General features: G+C 44.7%; 1 protein-coding gene across 1 annotated transcript in view; it reads right to left on the bottom strand.

The window, feature by feature from the left end:
* Window positions 1-27,500, bottom strand: part of LOC122808654 (CD209 antigen-like protein E) — a 485,527-nt gene that overhangs the window by 399,469 nt on the left and 58,558 nt on the right. The gene's annotated exons all lie outside the window — the stretch shown is intronic.

A 27,500-nucleotide genomic window follows, 5' to 3' on the forward strand; every position in this document is an offset into this window, starting at 1 on the left:
TCTGAACTTCACTTTTTCCCTTAGAACTGCTCTATCTCTCAATTTAAACACCATATTCTCATTCTAAGGCCCTTCACTGGTCCAATTAATTAATCCTACAAGTTAGCACTATTAAACCATAAGCACTACTTACTCTTATACTCTCTATGATTACCCTGTCCTCTATTGGTCCGTCTTGAATTCAGTTTCCCTATATTACTCTAGCATGTCCAAAGGTCAGTCAATGGTTTCCTCTCCAGTCCAGCTGGTGAATCTGGGAATTTTGAGGCAATGTTACAACTGTTTCATGTACATGGACAACCCTCTCCTCCTCCAAACAGGTTCAAATATATGTGAGATATGCAACTATTTAGCCAAACTGGAGGCTGAGCTCTCTCATCTCAAAACTGGTGTAACCATTCAGGAGGAGAAGGTAACCTCACACAACACAATTCCAGTATCACATAGTCCCACCACATCAGCGAACCAAACACATAAATACACAAAAACATACTCGGAGACTCTAAATAAAAATCTACCTAAGCAACAGAGACCTCCAAAGCAGACATCCAAGCAAACGCTACCTCAGAACAAAACACACACAACACATAACCCACAAAGTCAGTGTGCCAAGCAGCCACAGCCCCTAAGGCTGAATAACACACCTGATACTCTTGTTATAGGTGACTCTATTGTCAGACACACTGACGTCCCGCTCACCAGGCTGAATAAAGAGAAGGTCACGGTGAGCTGCCTGTCGGGTGCTAGGATCCGACACATAACGCAAGCACTCAGGTCACTCCAAAGCAAATACAAATATGACTCAGTCATTGTACATGCTGGTGTGAATGACCTGAGACGTACCTCCCTGGACTACATGAAAAGAGATATAGAGGAGCTCTCTGATCGTGTGGCCCAGGCTGGTATGACCCTGACCTTGAGCAGCATCTTACCCTCACCTAGAATGATGCCACAGTACAAAGACAAAATGATCGATTTTAACAATTGGCTAAAATTTTGGTGTCACTCAAAGGGGATCCAGTGTCTGTCAGCCTGGGATGACATGCTGGACAAGCCACGTTGTTTCGCTAGGGACGGCTTGCACCTGTCACCACTGGGCTTTCGGATATTGGCAAAGGCTCTTGCCACCCCCATAGTGCCTTTTTTAGGCAAGGCTCAAAAGTCAAATCCACCCCCATAGACAGCACAAGGAACAAGAAACTAAGGATAATGTTGCTAAACGCCAGAAGTCTTAACCTCAAGATGCACGCAGTCGAAGCTCTCCTCAGTATGGAGAACATCGATATTTCCATCGATGTTTCCATATTTATCAAGGATATCCACACCTCCAGGTTAGTGGCGTTGCATGAAGTATCGGAGACCATCCATGTACAACTAACAGTGGCCAGGACTGCTTTCAGTTTATAGCATCATACAGACCACCCTCTCAAAGTCAGGAATCCCACTCGGCTTTCCTGAAAACATTGGAGAACATGAAGATCTCTCCGAACACCATTATATTGGGTGACTTCAACTACCCAAACATTGACTGGGAGCACTACTCAAGCCCCAGCACCTTAGCCCAAAGGTTCCTGGAAATTATAAACTCAAATGCTATGGATCAACTAGTCACCACTCCCACAAGAGGGAACAACATACTAGACCTGATCATTACCAACATGGGGACTCTATGCTCCACACCAGAAGTATATCCCTCATTGGTAAGATCAGACCATAAATTAATTTCACTGAATGTCCACATCCTGACCCCACCCCCAGCCCAGAAAACCACAGTGAAAAACTTCTCAAAAGCAAACTTCTCACTTCTCAAAACCGAAGTGGAATCCTTCAAGGCCCCAGGGCCAGTGGAAACTACGGCCCAAACTGCAGAATCCTATATAAACGCATTCTACGGACATCTCCAGGAATGCTTGGATCATGCTATCCCAAACAAAACCAAGACCCAATCATCCAAAGGCAGGCGTCCAGTCTGGTGGACCCCTGCCATAAATAAACTGTACAACAGAAGGAGGAAGCTACTACATGATAGAGCAAACTCCCTAATAGGGAAGGCATCTCTGATCAGTACTAGCAAAAAATTACGATCCCTCATAAAATCCTCCAAGGCCAGCTTCAAGAGAAAAATTGCACAGGACACCAAAGACAATCATAAGGCTTTTTTCAGTTATATTAGGAACCTGGGATGCAACTCCCAGACTTGTTCTGAGTTGATTCTAAATGACAAAAAATACACTGAACCCACAGACATCGCCAATATCCTGGCAGACAGGTTCAGTGCAAACTTCTCCACTCCCTCCCCCTCAAAAGAGCAAGTATCTATCCCAGCAGAGGGCTGCCTCCCAAACATCTCTGATGCTCAGGTGAAGGCTGCCCTCTCCAAAGCAAAAAACACTGCTTCCATGGGACCAGATGGCATCCTGGGTTGCGTCCTACATGAACTCCAAGAGGTACTAATCCCTCAAGTAAAACAGCTATACAATCTCAGCCTCACTACAGGATATGTGCCCAAAGAATGGCGTACAGCAACAGTGGTCCCACTCCACAAAGGTGGAGCCTCTACGGACCCTGATAACTGTCGCCCCATAAGCCTGACTAGCTTAGTCTGCAAGGCTATGGAGAGGATCATCATGGAGCTCATAAACAAAGACATTGGGGACCTACAGACACTAGATCCTACCCAGTTCGGCTTTGTCAAGGGCAGATCCTGCCTTTTGAACCTGGTTGACTTCTTCGAAACAGTCATCAAAGCCATAGATGAAGGGAAGGTAGTCCACACAGCCTATCTGTACCTTGCAAAGGCATTTGACACAATACCCCACTCGGGCATCATAGATAAGCTATCCAGCTTATATATAAACCCCTATGTCACAAGATGGGTCGCAAACTGGCTCAAAGACAGAACCCACAGAGTGAGAGTTGCTGGAGCCATGTCAGACTCAAAACCGGTCACAAGTGGCATCCCACAGGGTTCTGTCCTGGGACCACTCTTGTTCGGTATATACTTTTCCGAGGTACAGGCAAACGTGGGAGGACTATGGCTCACCAAGTTCACAGATGACTGCAAACTGGGCACCATAATCGACTCTCCAGCTGACACAAACATCCTTCAAAAAGGTCTCACAGAGACAGATAACTGGTGCCAGTGCCATGGTTTAAAGCTAAATGCCAAAAAGTGTATAGTCATACCCTTTGGCAAAAACAATGTGCCCACAAATTACCACATAGGCGGAAACCCATTGAGTACAGAGAAAGTTATTAGGGACCTGGGGACCCAAGTTGATAGCGATCTTTCCTTTGACAACCACATTGCCAAAGTGGTTAGAAAGACCTTCTACATAGCCCACCTCATCACGAAGGGTTTCACATCTAGATCAAGAGAGGTAATCGTGCCTCTTTATTCGTCCCTCATCAGGCCCATCATAGAATACAATGCCCCTTTTGGGATGTACCTTACCCGACACCTGCAGCAATTAGAAAGACCACAAAAGTATCTCACCAAGAAAATCAAGGGTCTCAAACAGATGCCATATGCTGCTCGGTTAAAAAAACTCCATCTCTACTCAGTTGCATACCGCCTACTTCGAGGCGATCTATGCCTGACATATAAAGCTATGTCAAATCCAGAATTAATGGACATGCTCCACCTCAATAAATCTAAATCCCTTAGAGCCACACGTTCGAGGGACTTGAACCTCAGCACAGAAATAAATAGAAATTGCTGGAGAGACAGGTTCATAACCCAGAGGCTCCCTTCGCTCTGGAATAGAATTCCAGTTCATGTGAGGCAGAGCACCTCACTGAATCTCTTCAAGAGGAATCCCGATAGGTGGATGGGGGATCGTAGGTTTGTCCCAGGGATTACTCCCGTGTCACTATTAGACAGAGGCACAGTGAACTAAACCTTAAAAAGGGCACAGTATACTCAAATCAAGGGGTGGCGTAAACCATACAGAATCGGGCTAGGCTTATAATTGCCCCAGGGCAGATAGCCTAGTATGAAACTATGAACCTATGAACCAAAGTAAAATGGAAGAGCTAGTTAACTATCCATGCACATAAGACATGTAATATGTGCAAAGGTAGGTACCAAGCTGTCTTACCAAGGGTATCTGTAAGTCTAGCTAGTGTGTGTTGGCTTTCGCTGCCCCCATAGGTTGGTTCCCTGTGCCTCTGAACTGCAGAGCCAATAGTTCCTTGTGCCTCTGTCCAGCAGAGCCACTGCAGTGATCCCCGGGGTACATGTCTGTCTCCCATCCACACGTCAAGGTTTCCCTTGAAGAGTGGTCATGAGGGGCCCTGACTGATGTACGTTGGAATCATATTCAAAAGCATGGGGAGTGTCCGGGTCAGGAATCTATCTGTCCAGCACGTCCTACTCATCATTGTGGTTAGGTGTATATCCCTAGAGCATGTGGCTCTCAATGGCTTCTGTTTAGGTGGAGCATATCTTGCAATACAGGGTTGGACATGGGCCTTGTATGTCAAGCAGAGATCACCTGTGAGTATGCGGTATGCAACTGAGTACAGCTGGAGTTTCGTAGGTTGGGCTGCATACGTCATCTGTTTGAGGTCAGTAGTCCTCTTGGTGTGGTACTGGTGTGGTCTTCCAAGCTGTTGCAGTTGTCTTGTAAGTTATATCTCAAATGGGGAGTTGTATCCTTTAATGGGTCTAATATGACATGTGTAGAGTCACAATGGCCCCTCTGATCTGGATGCGAACCCATTAGAAATTAGGGGGGCCATGTAGAATGATATTCTAACCACCTTGTCATTATGGGTATTGAAGGAGAGATTGCTATCTACTGGGGTTCCTGGATCCCATATTACTTTTTCTGTATGTAGGGGACTAGCACCTATGTGGTAGTCCGTGGGTAATTAGTTATATCCAAAGGGGATGACTATGCACTTTTAGGCATTCAGCTTGATGCCATGATATTAACACCAGGTATCCTTCTCAGTGCGACCCTTCCAGAGGGTGTCTGTAACAGCTGGGGAAACAATTATGTCCCCTAGTTTGCAGTCGTCTGCAAACCTTTTCAGCCAAAGCCCTCCTGTGCTTGTCTGTACGTTAGAGAAGTATATACCGAACATGAGGGGTCCTAGGACTGAGCCCTGGGGGACGCCAGTTGTACTGGTATACAGTCGGGCCTAGGGTATGCAACTCACACTGTGTGTGTTCTGTCCATGAGCCACTTTGCAAACCATCACATGACGTAGGGGTTAATGTTCAGGCAGATGGGTATGTTGATAATACCAGAAGGAGGAATGGTGTTGAAAGCCTATGAGAAATCTAGGTAGGTTGTGTGGACCTCCTTACCCTCATCTAATGCCTTGGTAACTGTCTCTAAGAAGTCCACCAGGTTTAGGAGGCATGGTCCACCCATAACAATTCCAAACAGGGAGGGGTCAAAGGTTTGGAGGTACTCAATGTCTCTGTGATAGTGATCCATGATGTGCACCATAGCCTTGCAGACCAGGCTAGTCTGGCCTATAGGGAAATAGGTCCCATGGTCCGTTGTGGCGGCATCCTTTGTGGATTGGGATTGCTGTTGTTGTGTGCCATTCAGGGGGCACTATGCCCTATGTGAGGCTATTACTGAACATGGTACATAGGTGGGGAGACAGTATGATCTGAAGTTCATGTAAAATGCAGCCTGGGATGTTGTCCGGTCTGATGGATGCTGTGATATTGCCTTTAGAGTGTGCAGCTTTGAGAGGGATCTGCCAGGATGTTGCCAATATCAGTTGTTTCTCTAATGTTCGTGCCTTTGTGCTGTAACTCAGAGCAGATCTGGTTGTTGACATCGAGATATGTGACATAGCTATAGAATGCTTTGTGGTTGTTGTTGGTATTAGTTGCGTTATAGTTTTCGTACCTAGCTTTGGAGGATCTTATAAGTGATCTCACCTTGCTACTGAAGCTGGCCAGGGACCTCCTCCATGCATGGTATTGTACTCTCGTTTGCAACAGTGTCTTCCTCCTGTAGTACAATATGTTTATGGCAGGAGACCACCAGATTGGTTTAGTTAATTAGGAGTATAGTGTCGTGGTTCTGTTTGGGATAGCACAAGACATGCACTCCTGTAAGTGCTTATAGAGTGCATTTGTGTAGGATTCAGCAGTTGTAACAGTACTGTCCATCTGCATGGGTGTCATGACGTCCACCACGTCTGTCTTAAGAAGCATGTAGTTGGCCTTGTAGGCATATTATACTGTGGTTCCCTTAATGGGGGGTAGGTGCGGGATGTGGATATCAACGGTGTTCAACACATGGTCTGATTGGACCAACGAGGATTTGGCTTCACGTGTGGAGCACCAGTCACTCATGTTGGTAATGACTAGGTCTAGGATATTGTTGCCCCTGGTGGGTGTGTGGATATGTTGAGTCAGGGCATTGGTGTTTATGAATTCCAGAAACTGTTGAGCTAATGTGTTGGTACATGAGTAGTTTTCCCAGTTAATGGTGGGGTAGATTCAGTGAGATTTATGTGATGAGTGTGGTGTTGTGTGAATGTGTATCTTCTCCACATGACAGTCAGGGTTACGCTTGGTTGGAGAGACCTTTACCTCCAATTTGGCTAGATGAGTAGATCTCTCACAGGTTGTAGTGTTGGATGGTAGGTGGAGAGGCTTGTCTGTGTACATGAGGCAATGTGTACATTGCCCCTCAAGATGTCCAGATTCATCAGATAGACAGGTGAGAACACTGGCAGATGACTCTTGGACATGCCTGAATATAGAACTACATTCACCTAGATAAGTGAGGAAAGTGAGTACAAGAGCTACATCACTATAAGCAAGTGAGAAAAGTATGTACAAAACCTGTTCAACCTTACCTGTTGGTAATGAGGAAGATTGAGTGCTATAGTAATTATTAGCTTACGTATTGCTTACGAGTCCTGAACAAGTGCTTAGCATGAATAAACAATCCAGATAAGGTCTTGGATAGCATAAACACATGGCCCCCTCCCCTCAACAGGTACACAAGCATATATCCATGTACACCACAGGGCCCCTGTACCCACAACTATGCAGGTACAAGCTGCACTCAGTCTGCATGGGACCTGCCCACATAACAGGTTGTATCATACACATATGGCAAAACAGGATGCTCTCCACATACACATCATGTAAAACAGCTCTATGTCAGGTTGTGTACACACTGAATGGTGCACACCAACAGGTATCACAACCCACAAAGGGGGAGACACCACTGATAATGGGAAGTACTTCACTACTACCCTGTTGAGTCTTGTCTGGAAGGCCATGAACCTTGATCAATTAAGTGATGTCAGCAGTACAGATGTAGATGACAATATGGTTGATGTCACACTGCATAGCATAACCTTGCCAGGTCATAGGATATCATCACCCATACTGTGTACCACCTACACTCAGTATACTAGATGTACATTCCTATGTCACAGGAATGTTTTGTAATAGAACTGCTGGCAGAACCAGCACTACAGAAGGTGTCTGAATAATACGTGATCATCACACCAGTGGCAGCTACAGTATGTAAGGGTTAATGAATTTTATTTCCCCTCATTGTAGTCCATACCTCACAGACAAACAGAAGGCATCTGCCTATTGAAGTATGCGAATGACTATGACCTAGGAGCAATAGCTGACTCGCGAAGTCACCCCTATGTTAATAACCTTGTAACCATTAACTACCACCTAGGCAGCAGTCAACATAATGGACACAATTGTGTGAGGGATGCAGCTGGGCAGTTGTCTTTCCTGTGATAGCTATGTCACCACATCTGTCAGGTAGTCATATGTGGCAACCCTAATAATGATAGGGTGCCATTCATGAATATAGAGATCATTGTCCTGGTATACAGAACACTCAAGTGACCCATATCAGATGACATATTTCCTTTAAGGGGTATTGGCCATGTGCAGATGGCCTACACCAGCCTTCCCAGTCCCCATCTCCACTATGTAGCATGATGCATACCCTGAATAAATCCATGTCCAACCCAGTGATGTTGGACATGCTACACGTACTCATCCTGATCTCGAACACATACTTCATGGACATCCATCTACCACATGCTGGACAGATCCTTGTCTCATACACTTGACATAGTCCTGCATTCCTATCCATCAAAGCTGCACATCTCTCCCCTCTCAGACATTGTGTTATGATGGCATGGTAATGCATGGTACATGTATCATTAACCCTGTGGATCAGTAATGTGGCACTGCTCCACCTGGCCTCACAGACCCGCCTGTCAGCTACTGCCAGGTAACCTTTCATCCTAGATTCATACATGGACAATGGCATATATCCCACTAGTTGACTTTGACTGTATATGCTATAGTTGATATCCATCCCTGCAAATACCATTGTCAGAAAAATATGTATTAAACAAAATTGATAATGCAAGCAGAAAATCATGAACAAACAGCTGCTATGAAGTAATGATGCTGAAACTTGTGATCTGCTATGTCAGCTTGGTAGGCAATGCCTTATTAGAAAATGTATAAAAATGTCTGTACTTCCTGATTCTAGTTAGACAAACTCTGTATTAGCATGGTTTTGTCTCCTTGCTGCAAGATTAAAGTGCCTGAACCTGCCGTGTATTGATCTTTTTGAAGTTAATGTTTCCTTTGACAGATTTGGTCCTTCGGACCGAAAACTCTTGCTCTGACTCAGGTCAGATGGGCCCGGTGGCATGAAACCGTACGGGGAAGAGACCACATCAGTTCTTCGGCTTTGAAAGACCTCCGACTAAATTGTCATTCAAACGAGGCCGGCCACTGTTTCTGATCTGCGATTGGAGGACGAGTCGACGGCTCCAGTGTAGTAATCAATCACGGAGGCTCAGGTAAGGAGGAATTTACCTTTTTTCTGTTTTAGTTCAGGGACTTGTTACAGTATTTGTTTTTGTCAGGGAGATCTGTAAAGTACAGATCAGGGACAAAAAAGATTGCTGTCTTGTCATAGATCAGGGAAATAGAATAGGTAGACAGTTATTCTAGATAAACTGTGAAAAAGAGAAATCATGGTACCACGTGATAAGAAGGGTTACATAACATTTTTCTTTAACTAAGTTAGGACAACATGGGAAATAAGTGCACAAAAAGATCCGGAGATCCGCTATTAACCGAAGACACGAAATATATGCAATTGCAACGTGTCGACAATGTTAGGTACTATACAAAATGGGTTAATAAATATGAATTTGATAGCAAACTAGAAAAATATTTGCTTATTAAACTTGTCAAACAGCTCAAAACCGATGCAAAAGGACAGGTAAAAAAGCAACGTCAATTAGGCATTCCCCAGGCACACAGGTGGCTTGAGGAAACAAACCGCAGGGAACAAAAGAGTAAAAAAGGAGTAAAAATTCAAAAGCAATATTTTTAGATAAAGAAGACAATAACTTGGTAATAGCATCAGCCCCTCCACCCCCTCTGCTTCCCTTACCAGGATATGAAGTGAGTGGACAAGCTGCTCCACCACCGCTATACCCAACTGTCCCTGCGAAACCAAAACCATTTGTCAGAGATCCTGTTGAGACTAGGTCTCGAACACGTAAAACAAGAGGGGATATGGAGTTATATCAAATGAATGAAAATTCACGAGCTATGAGTGAAGAAGAGATATGTCCACTCATAGAAGTACCAAATCCTCAGGCAGGACAGGAAGGGCAGGACCCAACTATCCTAGTATATAGACCGTGGACACCGGAAGACACCTGGAAAGCCACAGAGGGAATTCCCCATCCAAAAGTTAATTTTAGAAAATTCTTAGAAGATTTACAGGGCATGAGGTTAAGTTACCATTTAAACGGGGAAGAAGTAGAAAAAGTAGTCAAACAAATCGTAGGTCCAGATTGGCACATGATCAGTGGCAACTGGAATCCCCGTGACACAGAACATAAGCCACTCCCACATAGTAATGCAGAGCTGGATAACAGAGTGAAAGGTCTGACAGACCGAATCTCTGAGAAATGGAAGCCTAGGGCAGACTGGACTTGCATTAATCAATGCATCCAACAAGAAGGTGAAACTGTTGATAGATATTATGCCAGATTATTAGAGTGTTTTAATAACCATTGTGGAATGCAGGTACCTGAAGACCAAACACGATTCCCCATATGAGCAGCAGCTACAGAATGCATTTTTGAAAGGTAGTATTGCATCTATCAGTAGTTTTATTACAAAGCACATGGTAGATCACTGCACAAGTAGATTACAGTCCTTACTTGAATATGCAAGACATGCCGAAAGGCATTTTAACAGCAAAAAGAAAAAGAAAACTCAAGTATTTGCAGTAGAAGACGGAGCAGAAGTCTTTGTAGTACAGTCCGGGAAAAAGGGCAAGAAAAATGCCCAGGGAAACAAACAATCTGATAAGCGATCAGAAGAGTTTGAAGAGAGAAAGAAAAGGGGTGAATGCTTTAAATGCGGGGAAAAGGGACATTTGGCAAGGGATTGCAAGCAAAATAAAAAGGTGGCCATGGAAGTTAAGGAGGGTGAGGACTGACATTATGGTAGTCAGGAATCACTAGAAAGAAATAACCAAGAAAAGACAAATGTGAATGTGATAGAGGGAGCAGAGGATGTGATGGGAGAAATAGAGGATGTGCAAGAAGTCACAGACAGTGAAGAAAATGAAATTTTGGACTTAGCATTATTGAGCCTGGAGCTCTACTTAGCAGACACGAAACTGGAAGTTACACTTCTGGTAGAGGGGAGGGAAGTAAAATTTTTGTGTGACTCAGGGGCATCACAGACCCTGATACATCCTTCCAAACTACCAGAAAATTCAGAATCACTTGACTATATATTAGTGAAAGCAGCTAATGGGCAGCTGTATCGGGAGCCACTCTCCCATAATATAGCAATAACTGACCCTGTTTCAGGCATGACCCAGAAAAGCAAAATTGTTGTTTCTGCAAAATGCCCAGTAAACCTTTAGGGCAGAGATGTTATGCAGATGTTTGGCATAGCAGTAGTTCCAACTATGCAAGGTATGGAGGCACAGTGACAAATGGATACTTTTGTAGTGCGATCGGAGGGTGAAACATCTTACTGGTACAGCCAGGACTTGGCTATGACTGGTCCAGGGGCAGTAACCGAAGAACTGATGAATGTAGCCATCAGTAAGTCCCCCTCCCTTGACACTGATAAACAACATTTGTTGCATTGTACTCTGTATTATTGCAGTACACCAGGACCTGATACGGAATATGAACAAGAACTGTTTAAAAACCATGCAAACAGATTAGTGTTACGTAATCTGCACTGGGACACAGAGGGGAACAGTGTAGTTAGCTGTTCATTGCTTCAGGAATTCTTTGCACTTTATAAATCTAATCGACTACCACAAGTGAGTTTAACTAAGGACAAGAATGTAAAGTGGGCAGACCTAGGAAAAAAAGTCACAAGGTGGGAAAAACAGAAAAACAGACAGAACTAGAGCTATCCGAACAAGGAGTACAAAAGCAGAAGTTAAACTGGATAACACAGACACACCCAGCTGTGCACCTGCAGTCTAGCGAAGACAGCTGATTAGCACTCTTGTTAGAAGAGGAAGCGAAAGCCTTACGAAGCATACCAGAAACTCTCTGGTCAACAGGGAAATCAGATGTAGGACTTATTCGTACAGCAGGACCAGTTACAATCACGCCAAAGTCAGCATTTACACCACAAAAAAGACAGTATCCCTTGAGAAAGGATGCAGAAGTAGGAATCAAACCTATAATAGCAGCCTTACTTAAGGAAGAAGTACTGGTAGAATCTCCCGATTCACCATGTAATACACCCTTATTTCCTGTTAGAAAAGCAAATGGAGAATGGCATATGGTCCAAGATTTACAAGCTGTAAATGATGCAGTAATACCCAGAGCACCTACGGTGCTAGATCCACACACCTTATTGAATGATTTAAAACCTCAACAGAAGTATTTTCCGTGGTAGATATTAGCAATGCATTTTCTCAATACCGATACACCCTGACAGCCAACATTGGTTTGCATTTACATTTCAGGGGAAAAGGTACACATATACGCGACTACCACAGGGATATTGTGAAAGCCCAACAATATTCGCACAGGAAATGGCAAGTAACTTGGCAGGATTTATCCCAGCGAAAGGCAGTCAAATTTTACTTTGTGTAGATGACATTCTGCTGGCAGCACCCACCCAGCAAGAATGCAGAGAAGATACCATAGCATTACTACAATTTTTAGCCACTCAAGGACACAAAGTAAACAAAAACAAACTGCAACTTTGGAAAAAACAGGTTAAATACCTAGGATATGTAATATCCAAAGAAGGCAGAATATTAGATGAAGACAGAAAAATAGCAATCTTACAAGCACCTAAACCGACTACCAAGAAGGAAATGATGTCCTTCTTAGGTACGACTAATTTTTGTCGGAGTTGGATTCCAAACTATGCCTTGGAATCTGCTCCGTTGACCAACTTGATATACAAGAAACCTATGGCAGCACAAGATTTATTACAATGGACACCAGAAGCAGAATCAGCTTTCTGCAAACTGAAGCAATTGATAGCATCTTCATTAGTTTTAGGATTACCGAATTATCATAAACATTTTTTCCAAACTGTAGATTGTAAGCAAGGCTATATGACATCAGTATTGACACAGCAACATGGGGGCAAGCAATGCCCCATAGCTTACTATTCATCACAACTAGACCCAGTGGCGCGATCTCTGCCCCACTGTGTACAAGCAGTAGTCGCAGCTGCAATGGCAGTTCAGGCTTCGGCCTCAGTAGTGTTGTTCCACCCTCTCACATTGAGAGTGCCTCATGCAGTCGCGATTATTTTACTGCAAGAAAAAGTAGCATATCTTTCTCCTGCTAGACATCTTTCTTGTATGACTATACTGTTGGGCCAACCTCATATGACAATTGAACGATGCACAACTTTGAATCCGTCAACCTTGCTCCCAACCCCTGTGGATGACACACCACATTGTTGCCTGCAGGAGATTGAGCAAAAGACACTACCAAGAAAAGATCTTATGGATGTTCCCTTGGATGATGCTGAGGTGACATACTACGTGGACGGCTCATGCAGAAAGGGTCCTACAGGGCAGAATCTAGTAGGGTATGCAGTAGTTTCTGATACTGAGATTTTAGAAGCAAAGTCTTTACCACACAATTTATCTGCACAAGCAGCAGAATTGATTGCCTTGACACGAGCATGTACCTTAGCAAAGGGTAAATGTGTAAACATTTTTACTGATAGCCAGTATGCTTTTTCTACTGTACATGTTTTTGTGCAGTGAAAGAATAGAGGAATGATAACATCTACTGGCAAACCGATTAATCATGCACAATTTATTTTAGATTTGTTAGAATCTATTCAGTTACCTCGAAAAGTAGCTATTTGCAAATGCGTAGCTCATACCAAATAACAGGATAAGATTTCAAAAGGTAATGCGAGAGCTGACACAGCTGCAAAGCAGGCAGCTACAGCTTCAGAAGTATTTCTTTTGAGTGAGGAATTACAATCTTCTGAGATTTTAGATTTAGAAATGTTAAAAACAATGCAGACATTCACTACGAAAGTAGAGAAACAGAAATGGGTAAAACGAGGAGCAATCTTTGAGAAGGGGCTGTACATCTCCAAGGAAGGAAAACCGATTTTGCCGTCTAATTTGTTTAGATATGCAGCTTTGTTGAGCCATGGGAAGTGCCATTTCTCAACAGGGGGGATGGTACAGTTAGTGAATCAAGTATTTACAATGTATGGATTTACAAATTGCACTAAAAAGTTTTGTGCGGCATGTCAGGTTTGTAATAAACATCATGCACAAGGTGCGTTGAAGCCTAAGCAAGGGAGTTTCCCTACACCACCATACCCATTCCATACTATTTGTATGGACTTCATAGAATTGAACAAATGCGAAAATAAGAAGTACTGTCTTGTCATTATAGATATGTTTTCCAAATGGGTGGAAGCTTTTCCGACCAAAAATTCAGATGCAGCTACTGTTGTGAAAATACTTAACAAAGAAATTATTCCTGGATTTGGCATACCGGAAAAGATCTACAGTGACACTGGCACACACTTTGTAAATCAGACTATACAACAGCTGAGTCGATTTTTCAGAATTTCTTTAAAAAAACATTGCGCATATCATCCACAATCTGCAGGATTAGTAGAGAGGCACAATGGGACTTTGTAGGGTAAACTTAGGAAAATAATAACAGAGACTCAAAAGAATTCGGTGCACTGTTTACCTCTGGCACTGTTGAGTATGAGAACTGTTCCAAATGCAAAGGGGTTAACTCCTTTTGAAATATTATTTGGGAGGGCATATTATGTACCTCAGTGGAAACTTCTCATGCCTGCAGATCAGGAGGCCGACAGTTCACTGGCAGAGTATATGAGGAGGTTATTGAATAACAAAAGACTTCTACAGTTAAATTCTGTTTCAGATAAAGAACAGACCAGACCATCGGAGGCAGCAGTACGACCAGGCATGTGACCAGGCGAATGGATCTGGGTGAAGGTCATTAAGAAAAAGAATTGGAGCTCTCTGAAGTGGGATGGACCGTTTCAAGTTTTGTTGACAACGCCTACTGCAGTCAAAATTGCTGAGCATGTGTCCTGGATCCATTTGACACACTGCAAATTGGTCAAGAACTTTGAACTGGACAAAAACCTTCTTACTGTTACACAACAAGAACAAAATTACCAGGTATAGAGTAAACGGGGATGCAGAACAGTCTCAGAAAAATTGCATGATTATCCTGTTAGCTATACTGGTGACAATGATCTTTTTGCTGTGGCCTTTCCTTTTTCAGCCACACGAGCTGAACTGAACAAACATGATGCATTACTCATAGACTGGCATCTAAACTTTAACACTTACCAAGCAATTAAATATGTGTATGCTGAAACTTTCAATGTTTTGAATTGCTGGATTTGCACAGCTATACCAACATCATACGGGGGATTATTAATGACTGCTGTCCCCCTAGGGGTCAATGAGACCTGGGAAAATTTGATCTTTGATACTACACCTGTAAAATCACAAGACAAAATAGCATTGTACCTACTTGTTACACAAAAGGGAGTTGTATGTTTTTATAAAACTGACACTATTCAGGTGGGTTGGAGCAATTGCAATGTGACTGTTTCTTATAAATGTTATATTAAGGCCAGTAAGGCGGAAACTATTTGTGATACAAACTATGATGCATATTTTGAGAAAATGCATAAAACTGTTAATGAAGTACAACATAATCCTGTTCTTTTAAAGCAGCTTTCTATCATTGATAAGAAATGTTTCATGCAGGGCAAGCTTATATCAATACTAAAGTAGTGAACTGTTATTTTATTTGTGGGAAGAAGGCATACAAAGGGTTACCTGAGAATTGGTCCGGCAGTTATTTTTTGGGTTACCTGGTTCCGGCCATATGACACACTGCAGCTTTGCCTCAAGGAAAAATCCAAAATGTCAGAGAGGTCAGCAGTAAACCTGGAAATCCAATCAAGAGACCCGAGAATCCAGTGGGACGAATCGAAGCAGGATGGAGAAACCATAATTCCGTAAAGAATAAAGATAAACTAACACACATGGACTTGAGTGACACTGTTATATCGTGGGCTTGCATAGCCCCTGCATATGGTACAGTAAAATTGATTTGGGAGCTGAGAAAACCGTCCAAACTTCTTGAAGTTATGAGCAATGCAACTTTTTCTGCTCTCAAATTAGTGACTGATGAACTAAATGCTATGAGAACTGTGGTGCTACAAAACCGCATGGCTCTCGACTTCACCCTAGTGGCGAGGGGTGGTACGTGTGCTTTAATCAAAGAAGACGCTGTGACAGCAGCCCATTGCAGGTGAGAGTGTTATTATTTATCAGGAACCATAATGCACAAATCTATCTGCCATGTGGCCATTTACAACATGTACACATAATGTATGGTTTTGTCACAATATACAGGTTGGACCTGCAATGCATCACAATGAATACCCATGTGCAACAATTGCAAACTATGTGAATCATCTCATCGACATGAATCCTCACAAACGTTATTGCCAGATGTGTTGACAGCTGTGCATATAATGGTGGAGGTGCTGTTCACTTTACGGACATACTACAGATCTGATCTACATATGCGGTGAATACAAACAGTACTACACAGTGGGCTGGAGTATGGCCAGCACACAGGTTTCAACGGTGTGGATCATAGCTATGAATGCCACACAATGTGATGTGCTATCTTGACATGTCCATGACCTCTATTGGCCTGGCTGCTACACTGCCTACCTAACCTGAAAACATACCCCACATACCACCCATTATCTGCATAACCCTGTTGTTAGTGGAGCATATATGTCATATGGGACAACACAGACATGTGAAATAGATGCCCATCACAATAATTTGGACAACACATGTACACATATGGCCATGGAGGATGGCCAGATACATGAAGCAACACACACAGTAGATGTTTTGTGCTTGGGTGTACATCCTGTCATACAATGGCTACACATGGTTCAACCATGGCCTTTGTATAATGGTCATAATGTAGATGTGGAACACTAGACATCCTACAGGCCTGTGCACATCTTGTGTAGGCGTAACATCAATCCACCACATAAGATGTGTTGAACATCTTGAAGGTGTTGCGACATGACAGCATTCACCTGTACAGTATCCACATCAGGCCACAGATACAGTGCATTCCCGTTGCTGGTGTTGGACATAAGTGTCGTACTAGCTCCTCGTGTGTGTGTGTGTGTGTGTGTGTGTGTGTGTGTGTGTGTGTGTGTGTGGTACACAGATGTCATGTGAGACATGGTGTACAGACGTGTTCGCCATGTCTGGCCATAGTTGCCAGGCTGCAGCAATATGGTTGCAGATGTGCAGGGGTGTCATCCGTATACCCATCAGTGACCTGTGTCACAACTTCTACATCATGGTTTAGTGTGTATACAACTCAGTGACGTGGGTCACATTCCACAGTATATATGCATTGTATCTGAACACAGTCATGGCTATGAACCCTCTCTGTAACTCACACTGTATAGCACTAGAGACACCTCATGATTCCCTGCAATGGCCATGCACATCAGCTAAATTTGCAGTATATCTGTAGGGCGGACAGACAACACTGAATTGGTACACCATTGCCCCACTGTATATTTGACAGGACACCATTGTGTTAAACATGTATGCATGTCATTGCACACGTCAGCAGATCACATATCATACTACATGTGATTATCAAGGTCATATGCCACACATCAGGCAGGTGTACTGTTAACCTGTGCTGGTCCACATGATGTAACACAGGAATGTATGCTAACTACTACTATGATTGTGTAATTTGCATGCCGTCTTCTATGACACATGCATGCTGTTGTGTGCAACCCAGGGATGTATGATAACTGCCACTATTATTGTCTGTGCTGCATGCCGTCTGCCTTATCACATGCATGTTGCATGCCTTCTGTCATATCACATGCGTGTGTGTCTGTGTGTCTATTGTATAGATTGTAATTTACAGTTCTTGTCTGCCCTCACAGGTGATGTAGTTGCATTGCCCTCTTGTGGTACATCTGATGTTAGTGTCCCCACAGACTCTAGCAGTGATGATGAATGTATTATTGGGACACAGGCAGAGTTGTCAGGGGCTGAAACTGTGCCATTGGTTGCCATTCCATCTATATCCACCTCATCCTCACACACAGATCCCATACCTGCACATACCCCATCACCAGTGGCCATAGAGGAGTTGGCGTGTGGCAGCTTGGAACAGGAAAGTGTGGGGGCTATGGAAGTTGTGCCTGCACACCATGGTGTCAGCCAAACTACTGGTGGTGCCCCACACATGCACATGGCCAGTGCTGCTCGTAGGAGGACCTCTGGCCAACATGCTCCTGCATGATGGAGCGCAGCAGCTGGTGTCACCAGATGCATGTTTCAGGCTGTAATGGAGGCACAGGCATGTGCTGAATGGCACAACAGAGAAGATCAGAGGCTACAGAGGGCTGCTGTCCGTTCTTTAAACAACAACATCCAGGCAATGGTAAATGCTCAACAGCAGATTGCTGATGCTTTGGATAGACGGTTGGGTGACATGGTTGGAGTCCATCAACATGGCATGACAATCCACGAGCGTGAGCTGTCTGTGTTGGAACATCTGGTAGGAGTGAGGCATTGGGCACATGGACGTAGGCATGCTACATCACCTGTGTTAGGTCTACGTGTATGAGCTACCTAACATGCCTGCTCCCATAGTGGCGGTAGCAGCAGCAGTGCATCTGGTGCTGTGCTGTCCACACCATGACACAGCAGGCCACATGCACATGGCCCGGGACAGTCCCAACAGGGACACGGTTCCATGGACAAGTGACATCAGACAGTACCCAATCTGCACCTGTGTCTGGTAGTGCCCGTGCAACACCTGGCAAGCACAGGTCACATGTCTGTGGCCAGACACCATGAACTGTAAAACCTCACCTGTACAGTCTGCAGCTGTCAATAATACCCCTGTGTAGGCCAGATACATGGGAGAATTGTGGGCATACATACATGCACACACTGGACACATATGTAGGGCACCACAACACACACACATGCATAACATCCACACACGCCCAGTTAGATCAAAGGCCCATACCCACACACATTATGTAATCCAAGGGTACAAACTAGGCCTCTGGCAAACATTAACACCCTGTGCATATGATGATGCCTGTGCCGCATCCCTGACATCCACATCATCAGTGCAGGGGCATGCTCATATGGTCTGATGCACAGGGTGAACAGACTAGGATGATATGTGTAGTTTACAAATGTTGAGGACTGTTGACAGGCAGCAGCTATACCATGTAGTACAGGTGTACAGTACTGTTAACAGTATGTGTCTTGTGTAACAACAGTGCAGCCTAGGCCTCCAGCAAACATTAATACCCTGTGCATATGATGATGCCTGTGCTGCATCCCTGACATCCACACCATCGGTGCAGAGACATGCTCATATGGTCTGATGCACAGGATGAATGGACTAGGATGATATGTGTAATTTACAAATGTTGATGACTGTTGACAGTGAGCAGATATACCATGTAGTACAGGTGTACAGTACTGTTAACATTATGTGTCTTGTGTAACAACAGTGCAGCCTAGGCCTCCGGCAAAAATTAACACCCTGTGCATATGATGATGCCTGTGCCACAACCCTGACATCCACACCATCAGTGCAGGGACATGCTCATATGGTCTGATGCACAGGGTGAACAGACTAGGATGATACGTGTAGTTTACAAATGTTGAGGACTGTTGACAGGCAGCAGATATACCATGTAGTACAGGTGTACAATACTGTTAACAGTATGTGTCTTGTGTAACAACAGTGCAGCCTAGGCCTCCGGCAATCATTAACACCCTGTGCATATGATGATGCCTGTGCCGCAACCAAGACATCCACACCATCGGTGCAGGGACATGCTCATATGGTCTGATGCACAGGATGAACAGACTAGGATGATATGTGAGTTTACAAATGTTGACGACTGTTGACAGTGAGCAGATATACCATGTAGTACAGGTGTACAGTACTGTTAACTTTATGTGTCTTGTGTAACAACAGTGCAGCCTAGGCCTCCGGCAAACATTAACACCTTGTGCATATGATGATGCCTGACATCCACACCATCAGTGCAGGGACATGCTCATATGGTCTGATGCACAGGGTGAACAGACTAGGATATGTGTAGTTTACAAATGTTGAGGACTGTTGACAGGCAGCAGATATACCATGTAGTACAGGTGTTCAGTACTGTTAACAGTATGTGTCTTGTATAACAACAGTGCAGCCTAGGCCTCCAGCAAACATTAACACCTTGTGCATATGATAATGCCTGACATCCACACCATCAGTGCAGGGACATGCTCATATGGTCTGATGCACAGGGTGAACAGACTAGGATGATATGTGTAGTTTACAAATGTTGAGGACTGTTGACAGGCAGCAGATATACCATGTAGTACAGGTGTACAATACTGTTAACAGTATGTGTCTTGTGTAACAACAGTAACTGCATGTTGGTCATCATGTTCTGCTGTCCTTCTTCCAGTCTAATTGAATGTGCCGGTGGATATCAGTGTTTGCAGTTAGTGTCCCATATGTCAATGTGGACTACTCACAGGTATGTATGAATATACCAGCATGCACCATGTAGTTGCCACATACCAGTGAGAATGTCCCAAGTTACAAACACGTCTACCATTCCAAGAGCATGATAGCTGTGTATTAAGCTAATGTGGCTACAGACGTGACATCCATAAAGTGTGACATCACAGGTGCAGTTACATGGAGTGGTGAGGTAAGACAGTGGTCTAGTTGGTTACAAGGGTAGAGGCCAGTGGGAAGTGTGATGACTCATTGGGAATCAGTAATACACATTCCCATGACAGGATGCCAACACACAACTGCACCCACACCCTCAGGTATTGACACACATGTATTCAGTGACACATTAACACACACACACACTCACGGCTTCACCGACACAGTAACACACACTCACACACAGTTGCTACTGGTGGGATGATGGCCCCTGCCTATGTGCAAATCATCATTACAGTACTGTGCACCTACATGACACGCCACAGAGAATGCACATGTACAGGTAATCAGTATGGCCTAAGATCAGGGACATCAACACGGATAGTAGAATGCATCGCCTGAATGGTGGGAGGGGTTTTATCAGTTCAGTATGGTAACATACATCCTCACCCCAGGGACCAGTCAGCCCTACATACACACATTGTGGCATTCAGTAATTAATACACCTATGTCATGCACATACAGATACCTCACATGTGTGAGATACACACCCCTGCCTATGTCCTGCTTTCTACATTGCAGTCTGTACAGATGTGTACACTAGTGTACAGGAGAGTAACAGTTGAGATGTATTCCCCACAATACGTGACATATATGGACACACACGCAACCACACATGCCAGTACTGTGAATCTCAGACCTGCCTAGCTCATGTTATGTATGTCAGACGTACAGCAGTATTGCATGTGTTACAAACTGTACTGACACTTCCTGTGGCAACAGTGCTGATATATGCACTGGGGACGTCATATCTATTAACAGGTGTCAAGTGATTTACCTTTGCTGTCACCCTGACCGCTGTCTAAGTTGTGTGTTGTCCTTCAGTTAACAAAACCATTGCTTACCGGTTACACAGGGTATTGTAGGCCTGCTTGTGACACACCTGTGAGCTGTCCACAACAAACATCCATCTGCAAAGATGCCCTACCACTTAGTTATTTCAACACATCTGTCCATACCTGTGGTACATCTTTCTGTACATTCAGCATATCACCATATACAGTTGGCAATGTTGAGGCTGCATTGCAGCTGCATGATGTACTAGGATACACACCACCTGCATACACCAGCAACTGCACATGCATGTTAACTGAATGCAAAACACTATGTGTACAGGTGTGTAGGTCCTACAATCCTGACATTTGGTCATGTTTGTAGGCATTGCAATTGGTGGATATGTGTAATGACATACATGACACATGGACTGTTGTATGATATGATGGGTGACCTGTACAGAGTAGATGTTACCTCTGTCAACATTGATATCACACCTTATGTACTGTTAGCATTCAGCAGCCATGGACTTACATTCCATGTGCATGTGTGTAATGGCTGTAGCCACTTGTTTGCACAAAGGACTACAACAGCTATGCTATTTACAGGTATGTTGTGTGTGTGCCATGTACATACCCAGGGCAGGTACATGTATGTCATATCCATACATGAGGGTGTGTACTGGTGTACAGCAACAATCATCTGCTAATGGTGGAAAGTACCGAGGGCCCCTGGTATGTGTACAGCTGACCTGGTCAGAGACAGTGGTATCATTGTATTGCATAACACATGATGCAACTGTGTCGGTACATGTGTACTCTCTACAGTTGATGTAGAGCTTAGTACAGTACACAGGTCAAGGGTCACATGGTGGTGTACTCATCTATGTCATACAACATGTATGGTTGCGTGTTGGTAGTCCAAGGGCATGGTGGTGTCTGCAGTTTACATCCTAGAATGCAGTATGTGACACTGTAACCTGCACATGGCTCATCTGTGATGCTTTTTGTGGGGGAACCGGTCAGTACATGTGAGGGGCCTTTATGTATGTGGGTACACCACCTGGAGAAGTCCGTACCTGTGTTATGGCCCACATGTCTGATTCTGAGGTATATGGTGGTAGTGCTAGGTTCTGAGGTATATGGTGATAGTGCTATTGTGCACTACAGAGACATCAGCCAGATGTTCCTCACTGCACAGATGTCAGTACTCCCCATTGTTGGATCTACAGTGACCAGCTATGAATATGGAAGCAACACATCTAGCACTGGTTAGCATAGGAAAACAATGCAGTTGTCCTGTAAGTGTATAGGAGTTAACCTGTGTTTAGGACATTTGCCTTGGAATGTTACTGTGTGGGCGGATATGACTTGGGTAATATCCACACTCCCTTGTATCATGGATGCATGTGATATGTGACAAAGGCCTGCCTACTGTCAGCCATGTCATCCCAGAATGACAGCTGATGTTGTGTAAAAGACCGGTGTCAAATATATGTAGAGCAGCGTTCCCGCTAACAATGACAACTACTAACACCAGAGTCCATTACAATGTGTTCTTTACATCTACCTGTAATAGCATGGCCACTGTGGCCCTCCGTGTTTATCATCAGAGTGCATCCCAGTCAGCCCTGTGCTACTAGGAGTATGAGCGTGCCCAGTATATCCTTGTGTAGATGGACACATAGTAGTGCATTCTGACCAGCCCCCTGTGCTACTAGGTGTATGAGCATGCCCAGTATATCCTTGTGTAGATGGGCACATAGTGCATTCCGAACAGCCCTGTGCTACTAAGTGTGTGAGCATGCCCGGTGACACCTTGTGTCAGTTATGTGCCTCTGTGTATGGGCATGGCCATTGTAACCCTGTATAGTGGTAGTAGTCATCCATTCCACAGATGGGCATACTCCAGGTCAGGATGGATTCCTACTTTAAACACACAGGTTCACAGGTATGTACTTCTTAACTGGCAGCATCCCTGTTGATGTCCGCATTCCCAGACAGTCATAATGACAGCCTTCACATGTGTAGTCCATGTGGCACGATTCGTAAGTATGTAGTATTGTAATAGTGATCTGTAAATAGGCAGGTGTTCTGTATCCGCCACTGGCATGTGTGTGTGTGTGTGTGTGTGTGTGTGTGTGTGTGTGTGTGTGTGTGTGTGTGTGTGTATGTCTGTCCCCATTTGCCAATGGACTCTAAATTGCTTTTAGACTGCCCACACTCCATACATTTCTTATACCCACCGTTAGCAAGGCCGATGATGTCACCCATCTACAAATGCACCTCTGGGAGGGCTGTGTCCCAGTAATCTCGGCAGCATGTTCTGTAACTGCATAATGCTGTAGTGTAATAAAGTAGTTAGGTCAGTGTTCTAGTCCCACACTTGCCGTGTGTGTGTGTGTGTGTGTGTGTGTGTGTGTGTGTGTGTGTGTGTGTCCGTTTTCCTGAGTAATACCTTTATACTGCTCACACTTCATACATTTCTTATACCCACTGTTAGCAAGGCCGATGATGTTACCCATCTACACATACACCTCTGGGAGGGCTGTATCTCAGTAATCTTGGTAGCGTATTCTGTAACTGCGTAATGCTGTAGAGTAATAAAGTAGTTAGGTTGGTGTTCTAGTCCCACACTTGCCATGTGTGTGTGTGTGTGTGTGTGTGTGTGTGTGTGTGTCTGTTTGCCTGAGAACTGAGTAATGCTTTTATACTGCTCATGCTCCATATATTTCTTATACCAACCGTTAGCAAGGCCGATGATGCCACCCATCTACAAATACACCTCTGGGAGTGCTGTGTCCCAGTAATCTCGGTAACGCATTCTGTAACTGTGTAATGCTGTAGTGTAATAAAGTAGTTAGGTTGGTGTTCTAGTCCCACACTTGCCGTGTGTCTGTGTACCCGTTTGCCTGAGGACTGAGTAATGCTTTTATACTGTTCACACGCCATACATTTGTTATACCCACCATTATCACGGCTGATGATGTCACCCAGCTACAAATACACCTCTGGGAGTGCTGTGTCCCAGTAATCTCAGTAGCGTGTTCTGTAACTGTGTAATTCTGTAGTGTAGTAAAATAGTTAGGTCGGTGTTCTAATCCCAGACATGCCAACTCTGTGTGTGTGTGTGTGTGTGTGTGTGTGTGTGTGTGTCTGCCTGAGTGAGACAAGTACAGTGCTTTTTAATATTCACAGTAGCGCGTGCCCTAAATATGTGTTGCTGCAGTGGGATACGGTAGGGCTTTGTATACAGGACACGGCAAGTGTGTGTTTGTCTGTCAGAGCCTGTGTAGAGGTGGCCTCATTTGTCTTACCATCGGACATGTTTGGGGGCAGGTTTTGTAGTTTTCCTATATAGTATCCATCTTATGACACACTGGCCACCTCATGAGAAGTACAGCTGTCAGTCAGCCATGGCACTGTGTTGGCAAGCCATACCCATACATCTGGCAAAAGGGCTGGTGAATTAAGTATGCAGCCCTACTAGTATGCGGTATATGTCCCGCACCCATGTGCCATGCACATACAACCTTGCCTAGGATATCCCACGATGTTGCTAGTAACATGCAAATTGAGTACAGATAGTAGGCATGGTGTGACTGCAGTGGCCTGCAGAGGACATGGCACCCTGGACAATAGGCACATATATGCGGACATTGTGCCTTCACTATGTTCCACACTGAATGGCTGCAACATATGTTGTGCCATCATATGTGATCCACTAAGGCCAGACAATGCTGTACACATGTGCCCTGTATGGACCCATGCCACTGACACCACAGAATACCTGTCCATTCTATCCATGCAGGTGCAGGGCTGACCTGTTCACTATAAGCAGGTTTTGCCACACCAGGCCAGTACTGGCATATCGGGGTATAACAGGCTGTGTGCACTACATGTGACTGCCAAACCAGGTACACCTGTACATGTCACTGTACAGTATTGTGGGACATGCACATCCCAGGCAATGGCCATGTGAAGGACTATCAAACACAGACATGGCATGTATTGCAAAGCTATGGCCCTACACATTGGTAACCAGGATGTCAGGCCAGATAATGCAGTGCCCATCTGTGTGGGACATTGCAAACACTACACCCCTGCACTGCACACCATTTTCGGGTGACGCAATGGGAAGGATTACCCCTCACCCAGCCTTGTAAAGCCATCTTGCACAGCCAAACACTACACACCCATGGAGCAATGCATACCTGCATGACAGTACTGGCACCCTGTGTCTGCATGTGGGTTCTGATGCTCCCAACCACAGTCACTCCCAGTATAAACCTCGTTGGCATACCAACAGTTGTCAAGCACTTTCACATGCTCTAGCCCATAGAACCTCCAGATATCCCCTGGGGTGCATGTGGTCCTGCGGTGTGGCAAACTAAGTAGTTACATTGTGTATTTGCTGCCATGGCAAAGCTGTCAATGCATGTCCATAAGAGTGTGGTTGTGGTGACAATGGCATCCTTTCATGGGGACTGACATGTGTGCCACACCTAATGTATGTCTACTATATATGTTGCAGATGGCACTCACTCACCTACACACATGTTCTTACAGCACTGCAACATGTTGCCTCTGTGGCACATGTAGTAACTTCATGCACATGTAATAGTAATGAGTAGTCAGGGGTTTGACCCCTGTACTGTTCGGCGTGTGGCAGATGATGCTTATGGTTAAGTCTCCAGGCCCTTCCCTGGTGTACATTGCCTGTCCCGCACACACACTCTCTGGTGGACGTGAAGGTGTACACCTGCACAGCAGCAGCATGTGTATTGTAAGTGATGGAAATGGTCAGGTGATGGCCTCTGCACCTATTGCAGTCCTCCTCTAGCTGACTGCATGTGGTACAGCTGTGATGGTGTTCCCATAGCCATCCGCATGATAAACACAGTACACTATCTGTGGAAACATTTTATTATCTGGCCATGACAGTCGCTGTGAGTGGTACCTGGATGTGGTGTTCTGACACGGCATCACAGATGATATCTGGATGTACCTCAATCATTTTCCACAGTGGGAAATAGCCTAATGACAGGAGGGTGATGTGCCACACAACTACAGCATGTAAGTGTAGCAATGCTGCATTGAGACTACTGCCTGTTTAACATGTGTGTGGCAATGGCTATTCTGCATGTTAAAATACAGACATGACAGTACTCTGTTCATGAGGTAACTGCATCTGTAGGGCCATCTGTGAACAGGTCAGTGTGTGCAACCATTTGTTTCCTGTGTTACACACTGAATACACTTCTGTGCACAGTAGAAGCATGGTGTGAGGATTGTAGACAGTACATGATGATAGGGATGTGTTACTGCCATTGCATCACTGACTGGACATGTGTCACATGAGACAGTGGTATGACTGACACTGTGTGGGATTCCCAGTGATAAGCCAATGATGGGCAACTGTTTATAGCTGCGGTCACACGTCTACTACACATTGTACAGCTGGCATGCGGTATATATGCATGTGTTTTGCTCCCTCTGCAAATGTATACCATCTGTTGTGTTGGGTTGCTGGTGATATCTATGCATACTATCGTAGGTAATCCTGTATGCTGTTGTCTATCACTAAGTCATATGTGGGTTTAAAACGCAACACCATAGGCTGAATGGGTTGCTAGGTCCCGGCAGATCCTCCTGTCCCACTTCAGCTGACCATGGCACCAGGCACTAGCACATCTGGGGCCCAGCCATTAACATCAATCTCTGTTGGCTCTGCACCACCTTCTGATGGTACCACCACTGAGTATGGAGCATGTCCCCCTTGGGATCAGGACCAGACAGGTACATATCTGCTGTTGTGCGGTCCCAGGCATGTTGCGTTGGTGTCTCTCTAAAGGGTTACAAAGCCAGATACACTAGTTCAAGGGTGGAGTGTCACATTTACAGGGTGATACTGCCCCTCGTGGACAGCCCCCAGCACTGCCTCCTTTGCAGCTGTGTAGGTGCAGTGGCAGTTGCCCATGGCTGGGGACCTCCATCCCACTGTTCCCATGGGCTTTTGAATGCCGAAGACCCATCCCCATCCAGGGTGTATCCCCCCTGACATGTGTCATATACCAACCCTGTATGCTGTCACTTCTGGGCTCCTACCTATCCTCCACGGCCATACCTACACTCCTTCCCCAACATGTGACCCTCACCTACGGACACATAAGGCCATTCAGCTCCTAGGACACCATCTACCCTATATATAGCAGTCCATTACACACACATGCTCATTGGACACATGAAGCCCTTGTAATATGCATCATAACATACTACTGTTATCCTCATCACTGTCCCTCAGGTGCACGGTCCTGGTATACACATCACTCCTACATGGTCCAGGTACACGTGAGG

The sequence above is a fragment of the Protopterus annectens genome, chromosome 8.part0 (assembly GCF_019279795.1).
Source record: "Protopterus annectens isolate FY-2018-M chromosome 8.part0, PAN1.0, whole genome shotgun sequence".
In the NCBI taxonomy this organism is placed as follows: Eukaryota; Metazoa; Chordata; order Ceratodontiformes; family Protopteridae; genus Protopterus; species Protopterus annectens.